Here is a 25,351-nt window from a genome sequence, read left to right on the forward strand (position 1 = left end):
CAGGTGACTAAGGGGGAGGAGCTCCCTCCTAATTGGAGGAGCTCCCCAAAGAAGATAAAACCTCGAAGCAGTTCAGGGAAGGAGATCCTGCGGGGAGCTGGGAGAGTATTGCGACTAGTGTGGAATGAAGTTAGTTATAACCTGGCCTCTCGTGAAGTCTTTGCCTCCGTCTGCAACAGAAGGCTTATGGGATCTTTGGGGTTATAAATAAAGGCAGAGAGGATAAAAGCAAGGAACTGTGCTACATCTCTAAAAATCATTGGTCAGACTACATTGTGTTCAGTCTGGGCACATTATTTAAGGAAGGATGTTAAAGCCCAAGAGAGAGTCTAGCACGAGGGGACATAGCTTTAAATTGAGGGGAGATAGATATAGGACAGATGTCAGAGGTAGGATCATTACTCAGAGAGTAGTAAGGGCGTGGAATGCCCTGCCTGCAACAGTAGTGGACTCGTCAACACTAAGGGCATTCAAATGGTCATTGAATAGGCATATGGACGATAAGGGAATAGTGTAGATGGGCTTTAGAGTGGTTTCACAGGTCGGTGCAACATCGAGGGCCGAAGGGCCTGTACTGCGCTGTAATGTTCTATGGTCTATGTTCTATGAATGGCCGCCTTCTATGCTGTAAATAAGAAAAGCAAACTTTCCCAGACTAAGATTAGGCGGATGAGCCTGTCACTTCCTGGATTTTTCTTTTCCCCTTTTTTGGAAAAGGAAAGTGATATATGAACAAACCTCCAGTTCTCTTGCACTGCTCCTATATCAGGTGACGATTGAAAGACGGCATTTCATCCAGACTAAGAGACTTAGCAACGTTCAGTAACACTAATTGTTTTACATTAATTGTTGGTAGTTTCAAAATCAATCGGTTTAGTGTGATAATCATTTTCTAGCCAGGACCAACATTATTTAGCACAGGAAACAGGACATGGTCAGAAGCCAATTTGAGCTGACCTGGAAGATATTTGTAACTTGTTACTGCATTGTTGGAAACCAGTCAATTGACCAATTTAGGAGTAAGGCTGTTAATATAATCTACAACACATTGTAATATTTTATGATTTATAATTGTATATAATTAACACTCAATTTTAAATAGCCCGACCATGAGGATCCTCTTTGACATTTTTTTTAAAACAACGATAAATGGGCTCAAATGTACAAATGCTCGTTGACATTCTGTTTGGCCAACGGAATAAATTTGAACTTTGAAGCTTGTCACTCGTAACTTGTCCATTTGTTGAACATCTGCTGGTCTCCAGATGTGTCAATTCCTCAGATACAAATGTTGACAGAGTCTATTGTTCTGACAATAGGGGATAGACTATACTGGTAAACAATGCTCCGGACAGGAAGGGAGGGGGGGGGGGGGGGGGGGGCGGGGGAGAGGAGGCGGTTAATTTGACCTGGACTAATTTATTCTCTCATCATCATGCCTAGGGGGACAGCACGGTAGCACAGTGGTTAGCACAATTGCTTCACAGCTCCAGGGTCCCAGGTTCGATTCCTGGCTTGGGTCACTGTCTGTGCGGAGTCTGCACGTTTTCCCCGTGTGTGCGTCGGTTTCCTCCGGGTGCTCCGGTTTCCTCCCACAGTCCAAAGATGTGCAGGTTAGGTGGATTGGCCATGATAAAATTGCCCTTAGTGTCCAAAATTGCCCTTAGTGTTGGGTGGGGCTACTGGGTTATGGGGATAGGGTGGAATGTGGGATTGGGTAGGGTGCTCGTTCCAGGGGCTGGTGCAGACTCAATGGGCCGAATTGCCTCCTTCTGCACTGTAAATTCTATGATATTACGATTCTATGATTCATGAGTATTGCAAGAAGGTGTCTTCCCAGGCAACCATAAAAGGCGGGATTCTTCATTTCTGAGACTGACTTTCATGACAGAAAGACTGGCGCCATTTCAGGACCGAGTCAGCTACCGTTTAAGAGGCTAGAACCGGCGCCACGTGAAACATAATCAATTCTAATGTGATTCTCCTGTTTCGTGATTGGCACTCAGGAGGCCGACAAACTGCAGCCGCAGACACACAGTTCACTCCCCACACACACCATCCCAGCAAACAAGTCGGCAGTGAGGAGAGCAGTCCCACGATTCACAGATGCCGAGCTGGAGACCCGCCTGGTCGCCATGGAGAAGGGCAATCAGTAGCTAATGGTGTCCCTCAGGGATCCGTGTAGGGCCCACAATTGTTCACAATTTACATAGATGATTTGGAGTTGGGGACCAAGGGCAATGTGTCCAAGTTTGCAGATGACACTAAGATGAGTGGTAAAGCGAAAAGTGCAGAGGATACTGGAAGTCTGCAGAGGGATTTGGATAGGTTAAGTGAATGGGTTAGGGTCTGGCAGACGGGATACAATGTTGACAAATGTGAGGTTATCCATTTTGGTAGGAATAACAGCAAACGGGATTATTATTTAAACGATCAAATATTAAAGCATGCTGCTGTGCAGAGAGACTTGGGTGTGCTAGTGCATGAGTCACAGAAGGTTGGTTTACAGGTGCAACAGGTGATTAAGAAGGCAAATGGAATTTTGTCCTTCATTGCTAGAGGGATGGAGTTTAAGACTAGGGAGGTTATACTGCAATTGTATAAGGTGTTAGTGAGGCCGCACCTGGAGTATTGTGTTCAGTTTTCGTCTCCTTACTTGAGAAAGGACGTACTGGCACTGGAGGGTGTGCAGAGGAGATTCACTAGGTTAATCCCAGAGCTGAAGGGGTTGGATTATGAGGAGAGGTTGAGTAGACTGGGACTGTACTCATTGGAATTTAGAAGGATGAGGGGGGATCTTATAGAAACATTTAAAATTATGAAGGGAATAGATAGGATAGATGCGGGCAGGTTGTTTCCACTGGCGGGTGAAAGCAGAACGAGGAGACATAGCCTCAAAATAAGGGGAAGTAGATTTAGGACTGAGTTTAGGAGGAACTTCTTCACCCAAGGGGTTGTGAATCTATGGAATTCCTTGCCCAGTGAAGCAGTTGAGGCTCCTTCATTAAATGTTTTTAAGGTAAAGATAGAGAGTTTTTTGAAGAATAAAGGGATTAAGGGTTATGGTGTTCGAGCCGGAAAGTGGAGCTGAGTCCACAAAAGATCAGCCATGATCTCATTGAATGGCGGAGCAGGCTTGAGGGGCCAGATGGCCTACTCCTGCTCCTAGTTCTTATGTTCTTATGTTCTTATGACCCTGTCCCGAGGAGGTTGACACCCGTCGCTGTGTGTCGTGCCTGGGTGTAGGTGGCACAGGCAGTGGGCAACATATTCTGGACCGGCCAGCCATAAAGAAATGCACAACCTCCTCAGGGCAGCACTTTGCCCCTGGCACTAACCCCCGTCCCACACGCCCGTAACACTACCTCCCTCTCCACAGGAAGGGTGGCTGAGCCCCAACCCTGCACCCAATGCCGGCACCCGTACCGGCTGGAATGGCCATGTGCTCTGGCCCCTGAGGCCACCAGTCGCCGAGGTGGACTTTGGCCATGGACGAAGAAGTGTGACCTCATTTAGTTACGGTTCCCCATGCCACTTGTGTCAACCACCCTCACTCCCACCGTCACCCTGAACAACCCCCACCTTCACGCCCATCCTACACCCCCCCCAACCCCACCCACAGTCCCCCTCAGCCCGCGGTCCAATCATACAGGAGATGCGGCAGGTCCACCTGGCGTCACTGAGCCAGTGCCACAGCAGGAGCCGCCGGATCCCCCCCCACTCCCCCCTCCGCCACCGGTGAGCTGAGCAGAATTGCCAGCAGCCCGGCCACCAGCCCTGCTCCCGGGACTCAGGATGCCCAGGTTGCAGGATGGAAGTGATTTTCCGTCAGAGTTATCTCCAGCACCCTCCACCATCCAGCACCTGGGGAGACCAACCGCGTACAGCAGCAGGAGGTGGTGCTGACAATGGGTGCCACCTAGGCCAACGTTGCACAGGTGGCGTTGGCGGCAGTGGCATTGGGGGAGATGGTTTCAGCTACGGATCAGCATGTCCAAGGCCTGGAGCATCCTGTGCAGGCTCTGGCCGGGGCCCAGGCCGGGGTTGCCGACTCACAGGCGACCAGGTGCCAGAGCCACCTGGACATCGCAGCGGCGCACCTGGGCGTGGCCCAGTCACAACAGGCCACGGCTGGGAATGACAGTGGCCATTGCCCAGGCGCTGGCTGACGTGGCACAGACACGGGGGGAGGTGGCCTCGTCCCACAGGGAGATGGTGCAGTCACTGGGCTGATATGACACAAACCCAGAAGGTGGTGGGGCAATGGGTGATGTAGCTCAATCCTAGGCAGTGATGGTCCTCTCCCTGCGGACCCTGGCTGAGACCAGAGCGGGCCTCCAGGCCTGGCAGCGCCAGGTGGTGGGGAGCCTCAGGGGTTACCTCTGTTCGCATTAACGTCCCATGGAGTATCCCGGGGGCCATCGGCCACCCGTTCCGGTGACTCCGGAAGAGGAGTACCAGAACACCGCGGCACCCCGCACCCCCCCCTCCCTCATGTCTCTGGTGCATCTCGTGAGCAGCGGGCAGAACACTACGCCAACCTGGGATGCCCGAGCAGGGCACCGAGCGCCCGTAAGATGGGAAAGTTGGACACCAGTTAAGTTGGCAGGGGTGCAGGGCACAGTTTAGTTTCAAGGGCTAGGGCGCGAATCTGTAAATATTCGTTCACATTAAACACCTGTTTCAAATGTTACAACCTGTCTCGGTGCTCTGTCAGGTGGGTGTGAGAGGGGGGGGGGGGGCGAGTCAGAGCTGGCCAGAGGGGAGGGGAGGGGGAAATGCGCAGATGTTGTGGTTGGCCTGGGCTCCCTCCACCCCCACCTCCCCGCTCACCCCCTCCGACCGCCCCCACCAGCGTTAACCCAGGGATTGGATGGGATCGTGTGAAGGAATGGCCAGCTCGCAGGCAGGGATCACACTACAGGGCGGTGGGAAGTGGTACTGTGAGCAAGAGTCAGACAATGTCAGATCATATGGAGCACATCGCAGGGGGGTCGCCACCATTCTCCATCCCATGGATCAGACCCGTTGTTACTGGCAACCCAGTGCCCACGCCCTGTAGTGTGGCAGACATGTGTCACACAGGGAGTTGCTGGGGGGCGGTGGGAGAGAGAGAGAGAGAGAGAGAGAGAGAGAAATCATGCACACTGCCCAGGTGTAGAGGTGTATGATGCATATCTGATGGTCACATATCAGCTGCACATTCGAGGGGTGCCCCTTTCGGTTGGTGTAGAGTGGTCTTTCATTAGCAGGTGCTTGCAGGCGGACATGCATCCCATCGATCACCTCCTGGATATGGGTATCCTGTTCGATAGTGGCAAACCCCACGTCCGGGCAGCCTGGTGGGCTTGGACCACATTGAAGTGTATGTATTGTGCTGCTTGGGCATATGGGGCCTCTGTGACGTGTGACGGCATGGTGCGTCTGTGCACCAAGATCAAGGAGATCCCAGACAGGTTCTCACTCCGCGCCTGGAAGGAGCCCATCGCATAGAGGTTCAGGGCGACTTGATGGTCAACAGGAGCTGGTATCCTCCCCCATACCCCTCACAGCTGCGTCAACACCTGGCAGATATTGTTGTGCTTCTTCATGTAGCATAAGCTGCTTCCTTGATGTATACTCTATACCAGGGGTGGGCAAACTTTTCCGTGCAAGGGCCACATTCAGAAATTCATAATTTTAAAGGGCCGCATAGTATATTAAGTAAAATAATTACTTCACCCGGTTATGATTCTGGGCGCCTCATATAGAACATAGAACATAGAACAGTACAGCACAGAACAGGCCCTTCGGCCCTCGACGTTGTGCCGAGCAATGATCACCCTATTCAAGTCAATGTATCCACCCTATACCAGTAAGTAACCCAACAGCAACCCCCCCCCCCCCCCCATTAACCTTAAAAAAAAATTAAAAATTAAAAAAAAAATTTTTAAAAAAAAAATTTTTTTTTTAATGACTTGGTGGGCCGCATAAAGACCCATAGCGGCCCGCGGGCCGTAGTTTGCCCACCCCTGCTCTATACAATTGAACAGTTAACAATTCTCCTACTTGAGTTCTACTCTCCCGCTAATCTTTTTTTTTGGAAATGTTTTTTATTGAGTTTTCATATTTTATATCCAACAAATTACAAATTATTAGAAAAAAACGCGCAAAAATTAACATGTATATTTACAGGTAAGCATCTTCATAATAACAACTGTGGCCGCCCCCTTTAACTGGCATACATATTTTACATTCCCCAATATGGCCGAGGCACATGTTTATAGGCATTTATTTACAATTTGGTTTTGGGCCTTAGCTTACCATCAGACTGTTTGTGGCTTTGTCCTTCCTTTTTTTTTGGAATAATTTTTATTCAAGTTTTCAACAACAAATTTTATCACAACAGAGAAAAACAGTAACCCCTCCCCTCCAATACATAGAACATAGAACAGTACAGCACAGAACAGGCCCTTCGGCCCTCAATGTTGTGCCGAGCCATGATCACCCTACTCAAACCCACGTATCCACCCTATACCCGTAACCCAACAACCCCCCCTTAACCTTACTTTTATTAGGACACTACGGGCAATTTAGCATGGCCAATCCACCTAACCCGCACATCTTTGGACTGTGGGAGGAAACCGGAGCACCCGGAGGAAACCCACGCACACGGGGGGAGGACATGCAGACTCCACACAGACAGTGACCCAGCCGGGAATCGAACCTGGGACCCTGGAGCTGTGAAGCATTTATGCTAACCACCATGCTACCGTGCTGCCCCATGCTACCCTGCTGCCCCAGCAAAACATCCAAAAACATACAAAACATACTGCCCCATATAAAAACGATAAATTAACAAGAAAAAGAAATAAGCATAAACCATGAGAATAAACCCCCATAACGAACCCGTAGCCCCCCCCCCCCCCCCCCCCCCGGCTACCTTCCCCCGATTCCCGTCCATTTTCCTATAGTAACTCAGTCTCACTAACCAGTCTGCTCGAATCCACATGTGGGTGTGACGCTTCCGATCTGCCCCTGTGTCACCTGTGGAAAGAGGAAGAGCATGTGTGCCCTGTCCTTTTATATGGGTAGCCCCCTTGTGGTAGTGTCACCTCTGGGTGTGTCTTGACTGCCCATTGGTCGTGTCCTATCTTACTGACCTATTGGTTGGATGTCAGTGTGTCATGATGTCTCTGGTGCTCCCTCTAGTGTTTATTTAGTTGCAGTGCACCGACATTTACCCCTTGTGAATTTACAGTGATGCATATCACCACAGATATGTCGCACGGTATCTCTGATCAGCTGAAGTCTTCGGCATGCCTGGTCCGTCACCCCTCCCCATCCCTGCAGGGCCTCCTCCAGGGTTGCGGTGACTAGGAGGAAGGCCATTGCTGGTTGAATTCCAATATCTATTGTCTGCAGGGGGTGAAAGGTCGCTATGTTAGCATGTTGCGGTAATATAATCAGGGCCTGTTTAATACCTATTAACTTGGATATCTTAAATGAAAGAATTGGTCTGCTCCAGCAAGAAGCCTGCAGAATCTGAATATACAGAACTCAGACAGGCTGTCTGGAGAAGCCCCTGATAATCCATCAAGTAATTATCGCTCCCACTTGAGATGCATTGGCCTATTAGTTCCTGATGACCCATCAAGCAATCTTCGTTCTTCCCAGGACGGGCTCAGGTACCCTGTCATCAACCAGACCACTGGGCACTTGGACCCTGCCTCCTGAGACTCCATTGGCCGAAGACCAAGGGCAGGTAGAAAAAGAGGTGGGTGGCGACAGGGGAATAAGACAGGAAGCAACGACTCGGTGTGTGGGGTGACGTTGACCAGACCAGAAGCAAGGAAGGAAGCCAGCGAGAGTCACCTTTGCAAAGAGGAACCAGAGGGACTCAGGGATCGGATCTACAGGTTGCCAAACCACCTTTGCGGGTAGTGTAGTCACATCCTGCGGAGGGAGGATATTGGGGATATGGGGAGGGGGGATATGGGGATATGGGAGAGGGGTGATATTGAGGATATGGGGGATATGGGAGAGGGGGAATATGGGGGAGGGGGTATGGGGAGGGCGATATAGGGGATATGGGGAGGGGGGAATGGGGGGATATGGGGATATGGGGGAGGGGGATATGGGGACTTGGGGTAAATGGGGGAGGGGATATGGGGGATATGGGGGGGTTATGGGGAGGGGGATATGGGGGATATGGGGAGGGGGATATGGGGTATATGGGGAGGGGTATATGGGGGATATGGTGGAGTGGGGATATGGGGTATATGGGGGATATGGGTGAGGGGATATGGGGTATATGGGGGCTATGGGGGATCTGGGGGATATGGTGGAATGGGGATATGGGGTATATAGGGGAGGGGGATATGGGGATATGGGGAGGGGGATATGGGGGATATGGGTGAGGGGATATGGGGGATATGGTGGAGTGGGGATATGGGGGATATGGGGGGGGTATGGGGATATGGGGATATGGGTGAGGGGGATATGGGGGAGTGGGGATATGGGGAGGGGGATATGGGGGATATGGGGAGGGGGATATGGGGGATATGGTGGTGGGAATATGGGGGATTGGGATATGGGGGATATGGTGGATATTGTGGAGTGGGGATATGGGGATATGGGGGATATTGGTGAGGGGGATATGGGGAGGGGGGATATGGTGGAGTGGGGATATGGGGGATATGGGGAGGGGGATATGGGGGATATGGTGGAGTGGGGATATGGGGGAGTGGGGATATGGGGGATTGGGGATTTGGGGGAGTGGGGATATGGGGATATGGTGGAGTGGGGATATGGGGGAGTGGGGATATGGGGGATTGGGGATGTGGGGAGTGGGGATATGGGGGATATGGGGGAGGGGGATATGGGGATATGGGTGAGGGGGATATGGGGGAGGGGGATATGGTGGATATTGTGGAGTGGGGATATGGGGGATATGGGGGATATGGGGGATATGGGGTATATGGGGGAGGGGGATATGGGGGGGATATGGGGGATATGGGGGAGGGGGATATGGGGGATATGGGTAGGGGATATGGGGGATATAGGGGAGTGGGGATATGGGGGATGTGGGGAGGGCCGCCTCAATGTCGTGCTCCTGGAAGCTCGGGGCTGCGCGGTGGCCAGCCATCTTAGCGGGTCTTCCGGGGGGGGGAGACGTCTTTTGTGCTGTGACATCTTGCGGCGTTAATACCGCCGCGCGGCATGAAGTGACGCGGTGCGTCCACGGTGGGTGATGCCGTCGCGAATGGCGTAACGCCGCTGCTAGCCCATTCGGGCCCGGAGACTTTGCGCCGTTTGGGGGGAGCCCGACTCCGGAGTGATCCGTGTTGTTTTTGGTGCCGGTTCCCGGCCATCGCCCCGGTTTTGGGAGAATCCCGTCCCCCGTTTATAGCTGGTGGGACGCGATCCCATCATTTCAAGCTGGCCAAGATGCATCATAAGAGTGTTTTAAAAGCAGCAAAACTTCCCCTGGGAGGGGGATATAAGTAGCCCACATTTGCTGTAACCAGTTCTGGAATGCGAGAGGTTTCTCTATGAACCATAGTTCTTACTTCAACAGGGGTCCAAGGTTTTAGGACAGGTACATGGCCTGTCATTATCTTGGGGTTCTGAGTAACAGGTCCTGCTGCCCGCAGCTCTCTGCCGGACACTGTAAGCCGGGCAAAGGCACACTCCCACGAGAGGACGTTCCGGTGGCCGCCGTTTCTCCCTCTCCTGCAGGGGCGGTGGCTACAGCAAGCTGATTATGTAGCAAAGTGCTCTCTGCATTACTCCCTCCCACCGGCTGCCCTCCCACCGGCTGCCGGGCCTGTCCTCCCCCGGCTGCCCTCCCACCGGCTGCCGGGCCTGTCCTCCCACCGGCTGCCCTCCCACCGGCTGCCCTCCCACCGGCTGCCCTCCCACCGGCTGCCAGGCCTGACCTCCCACCGGCTGCCCTCCCACCGGCTGCCCTCCCACCGGCTGCCCTCCCACCGGCTGCCGGGCCTGTCCTCCCACCGGCTGCCCTCCCACCAGCTGCCCTCCCACCGGCTGCCCTCCCACCGGCTGCCCTCCCACCGACTGCCCTCCCCCATATCCCCATGCCCCATATTCCCCATATCCCACATATGGGGATATGGGCAGCACGGTAGCATAGTGGTTAGCATAAATGCTTCACAGCTCCAGGGTCCCAGGTTCGATTCCCGGCTGGGTCACTGTCTGTGCGGAGTCTGCACGTCCTCCCCGTGTGTGCGTGGGTTTCCTCCGGGTGCTCCGGTTTCCTCTCACAGTCCAAAGATGTGCGGGTTAGGTGGATTGGCCATGCTAAATTGCCCGTAGTGTCCTAAAAAAAAAGTAAGGTTAAGGGGGGGATTGTTGGGTTACGGGTATAGGGTGGATACGTGGGTTTGAGTAGGGTGATCATGGCTCGGCACAACATCGAGTGCCGAAGGGCCTGTTCTGTGCTGTACTGTTCTATGGGAGGGGGGATATGGGGGATATGGGGGATATGGGGAGGGGGAATATGGGGAATATGGGGATATGGGGCAGGGGGATATGGGGGAGTGGGATATGTGGGATATGGGGAGGGGATATGGGGAGGGGGATATAAGGGATATGGGGGAGGGGGATATGGGGAGGGGGTATATGGGGAGCGGGATATGGGGAGGGGGGTATATGGGGAGGGGGATATGGGGGAGGGGGATATGGGGGATATGGGTGAGGGGGGATATGGGGAATACGGGGAATATGGGGAGGGCAATATGGGGAGGGGGTATATGGGGAGGGGGATATGGGGATATGGTGGATATGGGTGAGGGGGATATGGGGGATATGGGTGAGGGGGATATGGGGGATATGGGTGAGGGGGATATGGGGGATATGGGGGATATGGGGGTAATGGGTGAGGGGGATATGGGGGATATGGGTGAGGAGGATATGGGGGATATGGGTGAGGGGGATATGGGGATATGGGGATATGGGGATATGGGTGAGGGGGATATGGGGATATGGGGGATATGGGGTATGTGGGGGAGGGGGATATGGGGACATGGGGAGGGGATATGGGGATATGGGTGAGGGGGATATGGGGGAGGGGGATATGGGGGATATGGTGGAGTGGGGATATGGGGGATATGGGGAGGGGGATATGGGGATATGGGGGATATGGCAAGGGGGATATGGGGTATATGGGGAGGGGTATATGTGGGATATGGTGGAGTGGGGGTATGGGGGATATGGGGATATGGGTGAGGGGGGATATGGGGGGATATGGGGGATCTGGGGGATATGGTGGAGTGGGGATATGGGGTATATAGGGGAGGGGGATATTGGGGATATGGGTGAGGGGATATGGGGGATATGGTGGAGTGGGGATATGGGGGATATGGGGAGTGGGGATATGGGGAGGGGGATATGGGGGAGTGGGGATATGGGGAGGGGGATATGGGGATATGGGGAGGGGGATATGGGGGATATGGTGGAGTGGGGATATGGGGGATTGGGGATATGGGGGATATGGTGGATATTGTGGAGTGGGGATATGGGGATATGGGGGATATGGGTGAGGGGAATATGGGGAGGGGGGATATGGTGGAGTGGGGATATGGGGGATATGGGGGATATGGGGAGGGGGATATGGGGGATATGGTGGAGTGGGGATATGGGGGATTGGGGATATGGGGGAGTGGGGATATGGGGGATGTGGGGAGGGGGGATATGGTGGATATTGTGGAGTGGGGATATGGGGTATATGGGGAGGGGGATATGGGGGAGGGGGATATGGGGGATATGGGGGAGGGGGATATAGGGGAGTGGGGATATGGGGGATGTGGGGAGGGCCGCCTCAATGTCGTGCTCCTGGAAGCTCGGGGCTGCGCGGTGGCCAGCCATCTTAGCGGGTCTTCCGGGGGGGGGGAGACGTCTTTTGTGCTGTGACATCTTGCGGCGTTAATACCACCGCGCGGCATCAAATGACGCGGCGCATCCACGGTGGGTGATGCCGTCGCGAATGGCATCACGCCGCTGCTAGCCCATTCGGGCCCGGAGACTTTGCGCCGTTTGGGGGGAGCCCGACGCCGGAGTGATCCGTGTTGTTTTTGGTGCCGGTTCCCGGCCATCGCCCCGGTTTTGGGAGAATCCCGTCCCCCGTTTATACCTGGTGGGACGCGATCCCATCATTTCAAGCTCGCCAAGATGCACCATGAGAGTGTTTTAAAAGCAGCAAAACTTCCCCTGGGAGGGGGATATAAGTAGCCCACATTTGCTGTAACCAGTTGTGGAATGCGAGAGGTTTCTCTATGAACCGTAGTTCTTACTTCAGCAGGGGTCCAAGGTTTTAGGACAGGTACATGGCCTGTCATTATCTTGGGGTTGTGAGTAACAGGTCCTGCTGCCCGCAGCTCTCTGTCGGACACTGTAAGCCGGGCAAAGGCACACTCCCACAAGAGGACGTTCCGGCGGTCACCGTTTCTCCCTCTCCTGCAGGGGCGGTGGCTACAGCAAGCTGATTATGTAACAAAGTGCTCTCTGCATTACTCCCTCCCACCGGCTGCCCTCCCACCGGCTGCCCTCCCACCGGCTGCCCTCCCACCGGCTGTCCTCCCACCGGCTGCCAGGCCTGCCCTCCCACCGGCTGCCCTCCCACCGGCTGCCAGGCCTTCCCTCCCACCGGCTGCCGGGCCTTCCCTCCCACCGGCTGCCCTCCCACCGGCTGTCCTCCCACCGGCTGCCCTCCCACCGGCTGCCCTCCCTCCGGCTGCCGGGCCTGTCCTCCCACCGGCTGCCCTCCCACCGGCTGCCCTCCCACCGGCTGTCCTCCCACCGGCTGCCAGGCCTGCCCTCCCACCGGCTGCCCTCCCACCGGCTGCCAGGCCTTCCCTCCCACCGGCTGCCGGGCCTGTCCTCCCACCGGCTGCCCTCCCACCGGCTGCCCTCCCACCGACTGCCCTCCCACCGGCTGCCCTCCCACCGGCTGCCAGGCCTTCCCTCCCACCGGCTGCCAGGCCTTCCCTCCCACCGCCTGCCGGGCCTTCCCTCCCACCGGCTGCCGGGCCTTCCCTCCCACCGGCTGCCGGGCCTTCCCTCCCACCGGCTGCCGGGCCTTCCCTCCCACCGGCTGCCCTCCCACCGGCTCTGTCTGTTTATTGGCATTCTCATTCTTTACGTTATCTTTACTCTCTCTGCTATTCTCACGTTTGATCTTTGGGGGCTGGTGCCTCCGAGCCACTTTCTTCCATGTCTGAAAGCACCACAGCAGATAATTCTAATCCCAACTAGGGTCTCCATTCCCATCTCTTGTCGAAACTTCCTATGTTTCAATCAGCAGTATTTTAAAACTACGGCCAAGCCCCATGGGACCTCCGATACAAATCGCTACTGAATGTTACTGCATAACAAACTTCTCCGGTTTCTCTTATTACCGTATCAGCTGGCGATTCCGGCGGGATGAGGGGATCTCCGGCCTTTCTCCATTACCTTACCATTGTTTTTATCCTCTGTTCCGTTATCTTACTCATGTTTACTCCCTTATCCTTCTCCTTTGCAGAGTCCGCCTTCTTTATTGTTCCGGACGTCTGTACCGTGGCTTCGGGGTGACCTACAAGGGGGCGTCCAACTTTATTGCCCATCGTGGCTTCTTGAAAACACTTTGAAGCACACACATACAACAAAGGCGGCGGTAAATTATTAACAAATACTATAAGGAGCGCTCACCGGTGATAGTCCTTTTGCGAATCACGAAGCCTGCTGATTGTTCAGTTTTTTTTTCAGGCTCTAAGAACCTTTGTTCTTCTAAGGCAACTATCAGTAATTTATTAACTAAGATAACTCTCCTAGCATGAGTCACTGGCCTGTAATTAAGGCTGCCGAACCGCAGACCCCCCTTTAGCTGGGGTCGCGCTATGGCTCCCCCCTTTCAGCTGAGAGAGTCCTGTTTCGAGATTCGTTTTTGGGTATCACTTCCTGTTAAATTCGGGAAACTGCAATGACTACGCCAATTGTTGAAGATAATAATTTAGTCAGCACATCGAGTTTTCGCGAAATGTCCTTTATTTAACACGAAGTTCGTGGGGGGATTAGATAGGCCAAAGTCATTCCAAATGTCCCCCCTCTACAGAGGTAAGGCAAGCAATTTGTATGTTACAGTAAGCAATATCTCGGACAAAATGCATTCTTTAGATTAGCAAAAAGACAGAAAAAACGAGCAGGCCTTGAGTTCCTCGCTTGAGAAAAATAATAATTGTCTGCTGTCAGCAAAACAGTGTGCAGCTGGATGCTTGTTTACATTGTATGACCTTCTGATTGTTTCATACAGAACCTCTTGATTAAAAAATAAGGCAAAATATCCATCATGCTTTGCTAAAGTGTCTATTTCCATGAAATATAGTCAAGCAGCCGGTTTAAAATGAATATAGAGTATTAAGGCAGCTAATCCTCCAAATAAAGTCCCTTCTACAGGGTCACATTATGGACAACACAAAAAACCATCACAATGACTGGGATCCTTGCAGGAGAGTATTACAAAGAACAAAAAATAGTACAGCTCAGGAACAGGCCCTACGGCCCTCCAAGCCTGCGCCGACCATGCTGCCCGTCTAAACTAAACTCTTCTACACTTCCTGGGCCAGTATCCCTCTATTCCCATCCTATTCATGTATTTGTCAAGATGCCCCTTAAATGTCACTATCGTTCCTGCTTCCACCACCTCCTCCGGCAGCGAGTTCCAGGCACCCACTATCCTCTGTGTAAAAAATCATGTCTCGCACATCTCCTCTAAACCTTTCCCCTCGCACCTTAAACCTATGCCCCCTAGTAATTGACCCCTCTACCCTGGGAAAAAGCCTCTGACTATCCACTCTGTCTATGCCCCTCATAATTTTGTAGACCTCTATCAGGTCGCGTCTCAATCTCCGTCATTCCAGTGAGAATAAACCAAGTTTATTCAACCGCTCCTCATAGCTAATGCCCTCCATACCAGGCAACTTCCTGGTAAATCTCTTCTGCACCCTTCTCTAAAGCCTCCACGTCCTTCTGGTAGTGTGGCGGCCAGAATTGAACACTATACTCCAAGTGTGGCCTAACTAAGGTTCGATACAGCTGTAACATGACTTGCCAATTCTTATACCCAATGTCCTGGACAATGAAGGCAAGCATGCCGTATGACTTCTTGACTACCTTCTCCACCTGTGTTGCCCCTTTCAGTGACCTGTGGATTTTATTTTATTTTATTTATTATTGTTACATGTATTAGTATACAGTGAAAAGTATTGTTTCTTGCATGCTGTACAAACAATGCATACCGTACATAGAGAAGGAAGGAGAGACTGCAGAATATAATGTTACAGTTGTAGCAAGGTGTAGAGAAAAGATCAATTTAATACGAGGTAGGTCCATTCAAAAGTCTGATGGCAGCAGGGAAGAAGCTGTTCTTGAGTCGGTTGGGATGTGACCTCAAACTTTGGTATCTTTTTCCTGATGGAAGGAGGTGGAAGAGAGTATGTCCGGGGTGCGTGGGGTCCTTAATTATGATGGCTGCCTTTCTGAGGCACCTTTTGTAGTTTCCTGCGGGCTTGGGCAGGGCAGGCTCCTTACCAAGCTGTGATACAACCAGAAACAATGCTTTCTATGGTGCATCTGCAGAAGTTGGTGAGGGTCGTAGCTGACATGCAAAATTTCCTTAGTCTTCTGAGAAAGTAGAGTCGTTGGTGGGCTTTCTTAACTATACTGTCGGCATGGGGGGACCAGGACAGGTTGTTGGTGATCTGTCCACCTAAAAGCTTGAAGCTCGCGACCCTTTCTACTTCGTTCCCATTGATGTAGACAGGGGCATGTTCTCCTCCACGCTCCCTGAAGTCGATGACAATCTCCTTCGTTTTGTTGACACTGAGGGAGAGATTATTGTCGTCGCACCAGTTCACCAGATTCTCTATCTCATTCCTGTACTCTGTCTTGTCATTGTTTGAAATCCGACCCACTACTGTGGTGTCATCAGCAAATTTGAAAATCGAGTTGGGGGGGAATTTAGCCACACTGTCATCGGTGTATAAGGAATATAGCCTTGTGGGGCACCGGTGTTGAGGGTGATCGTGGAGGAGGTGTTGTTGTCTATCTTTATTGATTGTGGCCTGGGGGTTAGAAAGTTCAGGATCCAGTCGCAGAGGGAGGAGCCAAGGCCCAGGCCACGGAGTTTGGAGATGAGTTTCATAGGAATGACGGTGTTGAAGGCTGAGCTGTAGTCGATTAAATAGGAGTCTGGAATAGGTGTCTTTGTTATCTAGGTATTCCAGGGTAGAGTGCAGGGCCATGGAGATGGCGTCTGCTGTGGACCTGTTGCAGCGGTAGGCAAACTGTAGTGGATCAAAGCAATCCGGGAGGCTGGAGTTGATTCGTGCCATGACTAACCTTTTGAAGCACTTCATGATGATGGATGTCAGAGCCACTGGACGATAGTCATTAAGGTACGCTGCTTGGCTTTTTGTTTGGTTCAGGGATGATGGTCGTCTCCTTGAAGCAGGTAGGGACCTCAGATTGTTGTAAAGAGAGGTTGATGATGTCGGCGAATACCCCTGCCAGCTGATCCGCACAAGACCTGAGTGCCCGGCCGGGTACCCGATCCGGGCCAGTGGCTTTCCGAGGGTTGACCTTTGAGAAGACTGCTCTGACGCCTGCAGTGGTGATCTCAAATACAAGTTCATCAGCGGGTTCTGGGGTGGAGGGCTTGCTCTTGCCGACCTCTTGCTCAAAGCGTGCATAGAATGCGTTGAGCGCATCAGGGAGGGGTGCATTGGAGCCGACGATTTTACATGCCTTCATCTTGTAGCCTGTTATGTCTTGCAGACCTTGCCATAGACGGCGGGGCTCCGTGTGGCTAGCCTGGGACTCGAGCTTGGTCCAGTACTGTCTTTTGGCATCTTTGATGGATTTATTTAGATCATATCTGGCTTTCTTGTCAAGGTCACGGTCATATACTTTGACATAGAACATACAGTGCAGAAGGACGTCATTCGGCCCATCGAGTCTGCACCAACCCATTTAAGCCCTCACTCCCACCCTTTTCCTGTAACCCAATAACCCCTCCTAATCTTCTTTGGTCACTAAGGGCAATTTATCATGGCCAATACACCTAACCTGCACATTTTTGGACTGTGGGAAGAAACCGGAGCACCCGGAGGAAACCCACGCACACACGTTGCGAACGTGCAGACTCCTCACAGACAGTGACCCAGCGAGGAATCGAACCTGAGACCCTGGCGCTGTGAAGCCACAGTGCTAATCACTTGTGCTACCTGACTTGAACGCCTCGGACCTGGACTTCAGCAAGCAGTGGATATCCCTGTTCATCCAGGTTTCCGGTTGGGAAACACACGGATTTGGCACACAGCCTTCTACACACTTACTAATGAAGTCAGTTACTGTAGTGGCGTACTCGTTCAGGCTGGTCGCAGACCAGTCCACTGACTCTAAGCAGTCCCGTAGGAGATCATCCGATTCCTCAGACCAACAATGCGCAACTTTCTTTGGCGGATTCTCCCGCTTCAGTTTTTGCTTATAAGACGGGAGCAGGAGCACAGCTTTGTGGTCAGATTTGCCAAAGTGTGGGCGGGCGACAGAGCGGTAGGCATGTTTGTGTAGCAGTGGTCCAGGATCCAGCAGAGGGCAGCAGAGCAGAGCTACTGATTGGCTGTTCTGGGGGGATTTACATACGCGCAGTGCGGTCAGTCTAATTTGAAGGTGTACCTGCGAAAGAGACCCGAGGAGTTTGAGTGAAGGCAAGCATCCAGCAGAGGGCAGCAGAGCAGAGCTACTTATTAGCTGTTCCGGGGAGATTTGCATACGTGCAGTGCGGTCAGCCTAATTTGAAGGTGTACCTGCGAAAGAGACCCGAGGAGTTGAGTGAAGGCTAGCATCCAGCCGAGGGCAGCAGAGCAGAGCTACTGATTGGCTGTTCTGGGGAGATTTACATACGTGCAGTGCAGTCAGCCTAATTTGAAGGTGTACCTGCGAAAGAGACCCGAGGAGTTTGAGTGAAGGCAAGCATCCAGCAGAGGGCAGCAGAGCAGAGCTACTGATTGGCTGTTCCAGGGAGATTTGCATACGTGCAGTGCGGTCAGCCTAATTTGAAGGTGTACCTGCAAAAGATACCCGAGGAGTTTGAGTGAAGGTAAGCATCCAGCAGAAGGCAGCAGAGCAGAGCTACTGATTGGCTGTTCCGGGGAGATTTGCATACGTGCAGTACAGTCAGCCTAATTTGAAGGTGGTTTGTGGAGGGGCTGTTGTCAAGTGACAGTTAAACCTGAAACACTTCCTCAGTGTTTCCCGCTCACCTCCTCCTCTAACCAAAAAAAAATCAACCACGGTCGTTGGGAAGTGTGAGCAGGGGTCTGCCGTGAAGGTAAGTGAGTACTTTTAAATTTGCTTACCTTTCCGCGGGAGCAGCCTCCGGATTTTCGGTGGGAGCAGGGGCCTGTCGGGAAGGTGAGTGAGTGCCTTTAAATTTGCTTACATTACAGCGGGAGCAGCCTCCGGATTTTCGGCGGGAGCAGGGGCCTGTCGGGAAGGTGAGTGCCTGTAACAAGTCGGGCGGTTGCTAAACCCAAGACACTACACTTGCAGTGTCCCCCACCCTTCCACCTCCTCTAACCGAATATCAGGTAAGAAGCTTGCGCAGCTCAAAGAGACACAGCCGGAGTGAGGCACATCCAGAGTGGGAATTGCAACTTGGTAATTTGGTGCAGTGAGGTAAAAAGGTGTTTTTTCGGAGGTGCTTTTTAACCCTGGTAAGTGACTGGTAAGTAGCTTGACAGCTCTGGAGCTGCAGATGGACTCACTTTGGAGCATCTGCGATGCTGAGGAGGTCGTGGATAGCACGTTTAGCGAGTTGGTCACACCGCAGGTGAAAATTAATGAGGGAGATAGAAAATGGGTGACCAAAAGAAAGAGCAAGAGTAGGAAGGCAGTGTAGGTGTCCCCTGCGGTCATCTCCCTGCAAAACAGATATACCGCTTTGGATACTGTTGAGGGAGACGGCTCACCAGGGAAAGGCAGCAGAAGCCAGGTTCATGGCACCGTGGCTGGCTCTGCTGCACAGCAGGGCAGGAAGAAAAATGGCAGGGCTATAGTGATAGGGGACTCGACCGTAAGGGGAATAGACAGGCGGTTCTGTGGATGCAATCGAGACTCCAGGATGGTATGTTGCCTCCCTGGTGCAAGGGTCAAAGATGTCTCGGAGCGGCTGCAGGACATTCTGTGGGGGGAGGAGGGTGAACAGCCAGCTGTCGTGGTGCACATAGGCACCAACGATATAGGTAAAAAATGGGATGAGGTCCTACAAGCTGAATTCAGGGAGTTAGGAGTTAAACAAAAAAGTAGGACCTCAAAGGTAGTAATCTCAGGATTGCTACCAGTGCCATGAGCTAGTCAGAGTAGGAATGTCAGGATAGATAGGAGGAATGCGTGGCTCGAGAGATGGTGCAAGAGGGAGGGATTCAAATTCCTTGGGCATTGGGACTGATTCTGGGGGAGGTGGGACCAGTACAAATCGGACGGTCTGCACCTGGGCAGGACTGGAAACGATGTCCTGGGGGGTGTTTCCTAGAGCTGTTGGGGAGGGTTTAAACTAATGTGGCAGGGGGATGGGAACCGATGCAGCAAGTTGGAAGGTAGTAAAACAGGGACAGAAGCAAAATGAAGTAAGGGGGAAAGTGCAAGACAGAGAAGACACAGTCAAAAATCAAAAAGGGCGACAGTACAAGGTACAGTGACTGAGGGGAGCTCAGTGAATAGGCCCAGTAATACTAAAAGGAATAAAACTGGAGATGTTAAAATTCAAAACAGAGGTAAAAAAAACAACATAAGTGTACTTTACCTGAATGCTCGTAGTATTCGGAATAAAGTAAATGAGTTGATGGCGCAAATCATCGTGAATGACTATGATTTAGTGGCCATTACTGAAACATGTTTAAAGGATGGTCACGACTGGGAGTTAAATATCCGAGGCTATCAAACTATTCGGAAGGACCGAGTGGATGGTAAGGTAGGTGGTGTAGCTCTGTTATTTAAGGATGACATCCGGGCAATAGTTAGGGATGATATTGGTGCTATGGAGGATAAGGTTGAATCCATTTGGGTGGAAATCAGGAATAGTAAGGAAGCCACCAAATAGCAACGTTATGGCCACTATAGGCCACCAAATAGTAACGTTATGGTGGGGCAGGCAATATACAAAGAAATAACTGATGCATGTAGAAATGGTACAGCAGTTATCATGGGGGATTCTAATCTACATGTCGATTGGTTTGACCAGGTCGGTCAAGGCAACCTTGAGGAGGAGTTTATAGAATGTATCCGCGATAGTTTCCTAGTATGTAGGAACCTAGTATGTAGGAACAGTATGTATTGGAACCGACGAGGGAACAAGCGGTCCTAGATCTTGTCCTGTGCAATGAGACAGGATTGATTCATGATCTTATAGTTAGGGATCCTCTCGGAAGGAGCGATCACAATATGGTGGAATTTAAAATACAGATGGAGGGTGAGAAGGTAAAATCAAATACTAGTGTTTTGTGTTTAAACAAAGGAGATTACAAGGGGATGAGAGAAGAACTAGCTAAGGTAGACTGGGAGCAAAGACTTTATGGTGGAACAGTTGAGGAACAGTGGAGAACCTTCCAAGTGATTTTTCACAGTGCTCAGCAAAGGTTTATACCCACAAAAATGAAGGACGGTAGAAAGAGGGAAAATCGACCGTGGATATCTAAGGAAATAAGGGCGAGTATCAAATTGAAGGAAAGAGCATACAAAGTGGCAAAGATTGGTGGGAGACTAGAGGACTGGGAAATATTTAAGGGGCAACAGAAAGCTACTAAAAAAGCTATAAAGAAGAGTAAGATAGAGTATGAGAGTAAACTTGCTCAGAATATAAAAGCAGACAGCAAAAGTTTTTACAAATATATAAAGCAAAAAGAGTGGCTAAGGTAAATATTGGTCCTTTAGAGGATGAGAAGGGAGTTTTAATAATGGGAGATGAGGAAATGGCTGAGGAACTGAACAGGTTTTTTGGGTCGGTCTTCACAGTGGAAGACACAAATAACATGCCAGTGACTGATAGAAATGAGGTTATGACAGGTGATGACCTTGAGAGGATTGTTATCACTAAGGAGGTAGTGATGGGCAAGCTAATGGGGCTAAAGGTAGACAAGTCTCCTGGCCCTGATGGAATGCATCCCAGAGTGCTAAAAGAGATGGCTAGGGAAATTGCAGATGCACTAGTGATGATTTACCAAAATTCACTAGACTCTGGGATGGTCCCGGTGGATTGGAAATTAGCAAATGTGACACCACTGTTTAAAAAAGGAGGTAGGCAGAGAGCAGGAAATTATAGGCCAGTGAGCTTAACAGGGCTGGGTTAGCTCACTGAGCTAAATCACTGGCTTTTAAAGCAGACCAAGCAGGCCAGCAGAATGGTTTGATTCCCGTACCAGCCTCCCCGGACAGGCGCCGGAACATGGCGACTAGGGGCTTTTCACAGTAACTTCATTGAAGCCTACTTGTGACAATAAGCGACTTTCATTTTTTCATTTCATTAACGTCGGTAGTAGGGAAGATGCTGGAATCTATCATCAAGGAAGAAATAGCGAGGCATCTGGATAGAAATTATCCCATTGGGCAAACGCAGCATGGGTTCATAAAGGGCAGGTCATGCCTAACTAATTTAGTGGAATTTTTTGAGGACATTACCAGTGCAGTGGATAACGGGGAGCCAATGGATGTGGTATATCTGGATTTCCAGAAAGCATTTGACAAGGTGCCACACAAAAGGCTGCTGCATAAGATAAAGATGCATGGCATTAAGGGTAAAGTAGTAGCATGGATAGAGGATTGGTTAATTAATAGAAAGCAAAGAGTGGGGATTAATGGGTGCTTCTCTGGTTGGCGATCAGTAGATAGTGGTGTACCTCAGGGATCCGTGTTGGGCCCACAATTGTTCACAATCTACATAGATGATTTGGAGTTGGGGACCAAGGGCAATGTGTCCAAGTTTGCAGATGACACTAAGATGAGTGGTAAAGCGAAAAGTCCAGAGGATACTGGAAGTCTGCAGAGGGATTTGGATAGGTTAAGTGAATGGGCTAGGGTCTGGCAAATGGAATACAATGTTGACAAATCTGAGGTTATCCATTTTGGTATGAATAACAGCAAACGGGATTATTATTTAAACGATAAAATATTAAAGCATGCTGCTGTGCAGAGAGACCTGGGTGTGCTAGTGCATGAGTCACAGAAAGTTGGTTTACAGGTGCAATGGAATTTTGTCCTTCATTGCTAGAGGGATGGAGTTTAAGACTCGGGAGGTTATGCTGCAATTGTATAAGGTGTTAGTGAGGCCACACCTATAGTATTGTGTTCAGTTTTGGTCTCCTTACTTGAGAAAGAACGTACTGACACTGGAGGGTGTGCAGAGGAGATTCACGAGGTTAATCCCAGAGCTGAAGGGGTTGGATTACAAGGAGAGGTTGAGTAGACTGGGACTGTACTCGTTGGAATTTAGAAGGATGAGGGGGGATCTTATAGAAACATATAAAATTATGAAGGGAATAGATAGGATGGATGCGGGCAGGTTGTTTCCACTGGCGGGTGAAAGCAGAACTAGGGGGCATAGCCTCAAAACAAGGGGAAGTAGATTTAGGACTGAGTTTAGGAGGAACTTCTTCACCCAAAGGGTTGTGAATCTATGGAATTCCTTGCCCAGTGAAGCAGCTGAGGCTCTTTCATTAAATGTTTTTAAGGTAAAGATAGAGTTTTTGAAGAAAAATGGGATTAGGGATTATGGTGTTCGGGCTGGAAAGTGGAGCTGAGTCCACAAAAGATCAGCCATGATCTCATTGAATGGCGGAGCAGGCTCGAGGGGCCAGATGGCCGACTCCTGCTCCTAGTTCTTATGTTCTTATGTTTGGGCCTCTGGTGGAACAGGTGACGTGTTGGTGGTAACTTGGTAGTACGCTCTTGAGCTGGGCCTGATTGAAGTCCCCAGCCACAATGAACAAGGCCTCTAGATGTTTCGTTTCAAGGCTATTTGTGGTGGTGAATATTTCATCCAGTGCAATTTTCACGTTCGCATAGGGTGGAATGTAAACTGCCGTCAGGATAACGGAGCTGAACTTCCGCGGAAGGAAGTAGGGGCAGGTATTCCAGGTCTGGGGAGCAGAAACCCGCCCGTGTTGCTACATCTGGGCAACGGGAGGTGTTGATTAGGAAGCAGACGCCACCTCCCCTAGCCTTGCCTGAGGCCACCGTACGGTCCATTCAAAGAACAAAGAAGAAAGAAAATTACAGCACAGGAACAGGCCCTTTGGCCCTCCCAGCCTGCGCCGATCCAGATCCTTTATCTAAACCTGTCTCCTATTTTCCAAGGATCTACTTCCCTCTGTTCCCGCCCGTTCATATACCTGTCTAGATGCCTCTTAAATGATGCTATCGTGCCCGCCTCTACCACCTCCGCTGGTAAAGCGTTCCAGGCACCCACCACCCTCTGCTTAAAAAACTTTCCACGAACATCTCCCTTAAACTTTCCTCCTCTCACCTTGAAATCGTGACCCCTTGTAACTGACACCCCCACTCTTGGGAAAAGCTTGTTGCTATCCACCCTGTCCATACCTCTCATAATTTTGTAGACATAATTTCGGTGGATTGAGAAGCACTCTGGTTGTCAGGCACAGTCCGGTGAAGCAGGAGTGAGCCATGTCTCCGTGAAGCAGAGCACACGTCAGTCCCTTAGTTCTCTTTGGAAAGTGAGTCTGGCTTTAAGTTCATCCAGCTTGTTTTCTAGCGATTGGACATTAGCTCGGAGTAAGCTAGGCAGAGGGGCTTTGGGACCGCGTTGTTTCACTCTCACCTGCAGGCCTGCATGTTTTCCACGCTTCCTGGAAACTTTCCACTTCTTTTTGAGCCTGGGAGACGGTGAGAGTATGCAGTGCTATGCAATATCCAGTATGCAATGTCCAATGAAGTTATTCACTCTGGCCAGTGTATGGATGGAGGATTTGTTGCCTTGCTTGCGATTCCTGCGTCGGCAGGTGGGTCTGCGCGGTCGAGCGTTCCGGGTCGCTGTCGGGCTGCGGTTTGTCTTCACAGGTTGGTGGATGTCCGGACCATGCTCCGGCGTAGATGGGGTGAAGGCCGGTCAGTGGATGACGTCTCTGGGATCGCAATTGCGGATGAGGCAATGGTCGGTTCTGTGTGCTGGGGTCCGCAGGGTCCTTTCCAGATCACGGTCTTCCTTCAGAGGATGGAGGATCTCAAGACCTGCAAGTAAATTTAAAAGAGCCGTATTAGTGATTGTTAGGCTGTGGGAGTTGATTTTAGTTGACTGTAAAGGGGGGGGGGGGGGAGGGGAAGGAGTGCTTGGGGCCTGCAGGGGGTCGCAGCTGTCCGGGTCAGAGGGGTTGGGAGCTGGGGGGGGGGGGGGGGAGGGAGTGGAAGGAGTGCTTGGGGCCTGCAGGGGGTCGCAGCTCTCTGGGTCAGAGGGGTTGGGAACTGGCGGGGGAAGGGCTACAGCTGCTGCGATGCTGGTCGTTGGAGAGCAGCAGAGTAAAGGTCCTGGCTTCTGTGGTGTTTTCCCGGTCTCTGGGAGCTTGTTGAGTGAAGGCCCTGGCTTCTAGGGCATTTTCCTGGTCTCTGGCAGGCACGGTAGTGGAATCCCCAGGCCTGGGACTGCAGCTCCGGCTTGGTCGGCTGGTCCGCGTTGATTTCAGGCCATCAGTTTCAGGTGTCTCCAGGGTCCTAAAGATCGTTAAATCTGTAAGTAATTGAATTAGAACATTGTTGGAGAGTTTAAAAGAGTTAGAATGAAGTTTTAGAAGCATAGAACGAGAGTAAAAGATAGAATTAGAGGGTATGCTGGGCACAGCTTGCAAGAAGTCGCCTCGCTACGCTGCCATCTTTCTTTCCCGATTTGTACACCTAGATCTCTCGGACTGTCAATACTCTTGAGGGTTCTACCATTCACTGTATATTCCCTACCTGCATTAGACCTTCCAAAATGCATTACCTCACATTTGTCCGGATTAAACTCCATCTGCCATCTCTCCGCCCAGGTATCCAAACGATCTAAATCCTGCTGTATCCTTGACAGTCCTCATTGCTATCCGCAATTTCACCAACTTTTGTGTCGTCTGCAAACTTACCAATCAGACCAGTTACATTTTCCTCCAATCATTTTATATACTACAGATCCTGCAGAGGGCGGCAGAGCGGCAATGCTGATTGGCTGTTGCGGGGAGTGATTTGCCTCAGGTGCAGTCACTGAGACTAGAAGGAGCTCCCAGCGAGGGGAGATGTGGGGACAAGTTGAAAGCTGCTGTCGGGGAGTGTGAAAATC

The sequence above is a fragment of the Scyliorhinus canicula genome, chromosome 25, assembly GCF_902713615.1.
Source record: "Scyliorhinus canicula chromosome 25, sScyCan1.1, whole genome shotgun sequence".
NCBI lineage: Eukaryota > Metazoa > Chordata > Chondrichthyes > Carcharhiniformes > Scyliorhinidae > Scyliorhinus > Scyliorhinus canicula.